Source organism: Pecten maximus, chromosome 8 (assembly GCF_902652985.1).
Source record: "Pecten maximus chromosome 8, xPecMax1.1, whole genome shotgun sequence".
NCBI lineage: Eukaryota > Metazoa > Mollusca > Bivalvia > Pectinida > Pectinidae > Pecten > Pecten maximus.
This window is the reverse complement of record NC_047022.1, coordinates 12242150-12247483: the sequence shown is the minus strand read 5'-3', so window position 1 is coordinate 12247483 and position 5334 is coordinate 12242150. Positions and strand designations below refer to the sequence as shown.

At 35.9% G+C, this 5334-nt stretch overlaps 1 long non-coding RNA gene across 1 annotated transcript; it reads left to right on the top strand.

The window, feature by feature from the left end:
- Nucleotides 1–26: 26 nt before the first annotated feature.
- Nucleotides 27–2202, top strand: LOC117332476. The gene is made up of 2 exons (XR_004533742.1): nucleotides 27–1704; nucleotides 1781–2202. It is a non-coding gene; the product is annotated as an uncharacterized LOC117332476 (long non-coding RNA).
- Nucleotides 2203–5334: the final 3132 nt, after the last annotated feature.

The window sequence follows — 5334 nt, the reverse complement described above, 5'->3', positions numbered from 1 at the left end:
CATTCATAAAGAACCTTCATTTGACCTTGCTGACCGCCTGTACTTCTTGTAGAAGTCGACCTGTGTTGTCGTGACCAAATGATGCAATACTTCCAGAATAGTGTTTCCTGTTAGAGGAATGTTTGTGAGCCAAAAAAGATAGTGACAATGATTTGGTTCTTTTTAACCACCGTTTGACCAAGAAATTACTTGTTGCAGAAACAAGTAATTTACATGAAACTGAACACAATTTGTTAGAATGATGAGTTTTCAAAAGCAGCAATCAAAGTTTTAATGTCACATTTGATACATATTGGAAAACAATTGTATCAAGATCAGTTCATGTAAATTTGACGATGATCAATTGCAAATCTTGAAGTGCCATAAAACAGTTGCAAAGCAGTGCACAGAGCAATACTTTTCCATTCAGATTTAAAGTATACCCAACTAGTAACTTTTATGACTTAGAAATTAAATTGAAAATCTGAGATTTATAATATATTTCAATTTAATTGAGGGGGTGGATTTGTTTGAGGAATTGTGGTTGTTTTATAGATTATTAAAGAAGGAAAGAAAATATCTTTTTCAATAATAATGGGTGGGTGATAGTTGATGGAGTATAAGAAGGTGAAGTATTAAATTTGGCATCAAATACATGTCAATATTGGGCAACAGAGTGGCAGAATGTATGAAATATTGTCCGCATTGCTGACGTTTGTGTTGTTCAATGAATGTAGCATCATTTATTGCTTTGAATGATAGTCATTTCTTGTTGATTATTTTGTTGATGAATATGTTTTTGTTGAATGAGCAAATCATTCCTCCCTTGGACCAGTAGACATGGCAATTCAGTCATAGATTTTGACATCATATTTTAGAAAAAAATTAAACTTAAGGAAGTTAAAATGGCAGGTTCCAATAAGATGATAATAATACTTTATTTGATATAAGAATGACTATTCGTCTCTTCATATTCCTAGCCCATTGAGAATGGGGTATTAGTCATGAACAGCTACAACAGTCCCAGAAATATTTCTTTAAATATTAACAAAATACAAGTTGCACTGAAACAACTCCAAAGAATGGAATGGATGGCATGAATTTTGTCATTTTAGAAGAAGGGAGGGAGGGGGTGTAAATAAAATATGAACAATTATGCAATATTACAAGACCATGTAATTTTGATCTTTTGTTCTGCAGTACAATACCATTGGATGTGATGAATATTTTACAAATTGAACAACCTAACATTTGTAGGGAGTGTGAGCATCTTTATCCTTTGTACATTTTCATACTCTGAAAGATAGAGGATATCTGAGGAAAATGTCGGTTGTATTTTTAAGAGATGTGTAGATGTGCCTTTGTTACACCTTCATACCATTCATTCATTTCATGCCAAATTCCAGAAATTTTCATGGAAAGCTTGCTTCATATCATGAAAGATGGGTGCAATTTGTTGGATTTATTGCATTTTGTGTGACGTGAATATCATCAGACTGAACTTTTCTTTAAAAAAAATTAGGAAAGGGAATGAGAGCAGTCATATTTCACTGATTTTCCTTTATTTTGAAAGTACTACCTTGACATCGCACACACACGATACATGGCACACATGGAGACCATCCCTAAATGACTTTGGCTGTGAAAAGGGCATTTAACAACACTAAACTAATAATAGTTTGTTTCAAATCATTTTCTAGTCATTTTTATGCAAAATTTTCAGAGGTCTGTGAAAGAAAGGTGCAGACAAACGGTTGTCAACAAATCATTTTCTAGTCATTTTTATGCAAAATTTTCAGAGGTCTGTGAAAGAAAGGTGCAGACAAACGGTTGTCAACCATATAAACCCAACACGATGAGCAATTTGACGGGGATGAAGAGTAGTTTTCTTACCATTAATGATTAGGCTTACTGGAAATACTGGTGATGACAGCATTACTTTCATTGAATTCAGACAGATCATTTTTTGAAAGGACGAATAAATGTGTACCTTCTATAATATTCATAATTCATAACAATCATCTTTTTGCAATATTTTTTTAGTCACCTGTCGTGCATCATCTGATATTGAATAAGAGATAAGTATTACTTTTATATTGAAGCCATATCCAACGTAGTGTAGGTATTTTATAGTTTAGATGTTTTTATACAAAGAAGAAAATTCCTCGAAAATATACTGTTATAACTTGTTCATGTTAAAAATTAAAAATTTGCAAAAACGAATGTATCGTTTTGTAATTCTTTGTTCTAATATTTCCAGAAATATAAATTATACGGTCCTTCCAAAAGGTGAACGCAGTGGTAACGAGTCCAGCCCAACTTTTTGTGTCGCCTTGAAAAAGTGACATATAGGTATTACTATGTCGGAGTCCGCACAATGGTTCCCATGCAATAACTTGAGTTCCCTTTGGCCAATCGAACTCAAACTTCATACAGTGCTTCCTTACCAAAAGTGCTGGCATGGGACTGCTTTTCAGGTTCAAAGGTCAAGGTCACTGTTACTATTAATAGAAAATTTGTTTCCGTGCAGTAACTCCCGTTCCCTTGGACCAATTAAACTCAAATTTTGTGCTTGCTTGGGATTGCTTTTCACGTTCGAAAGGCACGGTCATTGTAAATAAATAGAAAATCTGTCCAGTTCCCTTTTGGTCAATCAACCTAAAACTTCATATTCTGGTTTCTGTATGAAAAACACTTCAATTTTGCTTGAAACTTGTTTTCATTTGCAAAGCAGATCAGTTTGATTTTTGTCAAATCTACAAATATTTTTACAGATCGAAAATTTTTACTTAAAACTGATGGATATATATATTTTCAATTTTTGTGTCGCCTTTTTCTGGAAAAGGCGCCATATAGGTATTACTATCATTCGTGAGTTCATTCATTGTATAGGAATCCATCCGGCAAATCATACAAATTATATTTGGAATAGATACAATGAATATCCAAGCTGGTTTTTAGCCCAATTCAAATCGCCCTGCGTCCATGGTCCGTTCGTAAACAATTCTTGTTATCGCTAATCCTCGGGATGTACTGAAGGGATCTTTCTCAAATTTCATATGTAGGTTCCCCTCGGTGCCTAGTTATGCATATTGCATTTTGAGACCAATCGGAAAACAACATGGCCTGACAGGCAGCCATCTTGGATTTTGACAATTGAAGTTTGTTATCGCTATTTCTGAGAAAGTACTGAAGGGATCTTTCTCAAATTTCATATGTATGTTCCCCTTGGTGCCTAGTTATGCATATTGCATTTTGAGACCAATCGGAAAACAACATGGCCGACAGGCAGCCATCTTGGATTTTGACAATTGAAGTTTGTTATCGCTATTTCTCAGAAAGTAATGAAGGGATCTTTCTGAAATTTCATATGTAGGTTCCCCTCGGTGCCTAGTTATGCATATTGCATTTTGAGACCAATCAGAAAACAACATGGCCGACAGGCAGCCATCTTGGATTTTGATAATTGAAGTTTGTTATCGCTATTTCTGAGAAAGTACTGAAGGGATCTTTCTCAAATTTCATATGTAGGTTCCACTTGGTGCCTAGTTATGCATATTGCATTTTGAGACTAATCGGAAAACAACATGGCCGACAGACAGCCATTATCGCTAAATCTTAAATTTTATATATAGGTTCCCCTTGTTTGAAAAGTACTAGAGGGCTGTTTCTGAATTTACACAGATTAGTAAGACTTAGAGGAAGGGAAAAGTAGAGAAAAGATCAATCTGACATGGAACCTATAAAGATCATTCAATGGTGGGCGCCAAGATCCCTTTGGGATCTCTTGTTAAAAAAATTCAAATCCTAGCTTGCTGTGAAGGCGACACATCTACTTCCGTGGAATTCTTGTCTTGATGCCAATATTGAGCCAGTCGACCTTCCTTTAGTTATTTTCCCTCTATTTCTTGCAAACGACACGGAAGAATGCACATCTAGTCTAAAATTTTATGTTGAAACAAGTGTCTTGACTCCGTGTCCGGCAAGAGGTTATGAGATCGACATAAAAAGATAGTCTTTGATTTTGACTACTGATATCTTCTCATTTCGTGTGTATTGCTCTGAACCGCTTTGTTAAAGACTAGTAGGAGCTTTAGATGAAGCTCTACACAGGTTGTGAAAATAAATAACTTAACCTGACACGTATTCATTATCACAGGGGTCAAGTTTGTTAAAACATTGAAAAATAATTACTTCTCTCAAACCAAAAGGCCTAGAATCATGCTTTTAGAGTGAAGCCCAGCAAAGTTTGCATAAAGAAATAACCTTGAAACTAACCAAGGTCACGGGTGTCAAGCCTGTTGAACGTGTCAAGGGACTTTTCTTCGTGATTTACTGAAAGACCGGAATGAAGTTCTTTGATGACTTAAGTCGCATACAAATCCTGGTATTCTAATCGTCTTCTGTCATCCGAACAATTTACATGTTCGACTTCTTCGGAACCTTACAATCTCGATGAAGGCAGAAACCATCAAAGGTCAACCAAAATTTTGAAAAATATGGTCCACTCCTTCCCATGAGCCAAAAGGGGTCAAATTGACAGAAAAATTCCAAAATCTTCTCGGGGGCCCAGATTAGGAAAAATCAAATGAAGTTAACAATTGGTCAAATTTTTTAGCACTTAGTTCAACTAAAATTGGAAATAATGGTGGACCAAGAGGATCACAGAAAGTGGGTGTGCACTTTAAGCTACACTAAATCCCTTGTACTTACCTCTCTGACCGAGACAAGTACAAATTCTAACTCGGAAGTAATAATTAGAAATATAAATTATTTTAAAAAAATCGTTTAGTTCATAAACAATTTAATCCTTCCTTATTTTGGGATGGAGATGGTTGTTATTAAGTTAACCTATACAGTGGCTTAGGAAGTCGTCAAAAAGTGGGGGGGGGGGGGGGCAAATTTTTTTTTAACCTTAAATTTTACGCACTAAACAAATCGTATGCCATCTCCGCAAAATTAGCCAATAATTATCATTTCAACATCCCAATAATTATCATTTCAACATCCCATGATAATTTTGATAATTTATGTAACTACAAAATAAGTTATTTACGCAAATCAGGTATATCATTTATGGCAAAACATGAATCACCAGGTCTGGCCAGGATTTTCGAAAGGGCAGGGGGTCCGGTAATTTAGTAATAATGCGAGCGCCGTAGGCGCGAGCCAATTTTTTTTTAACGAGTTGTCTGAGGGGCCGCCCAGCGGGTCCTGGGCAGCGCCCTGATAGGGGGTTCAAGGGGGTGTAAGCCCTCCGCGGAAAATGAAATATAGCACATTTCCAAGAATTCGGGATCAGGCGCGGATCCAGGAGTTTTCGAAGGGGGGTCCAGTAATTAAGTGATCATGCGA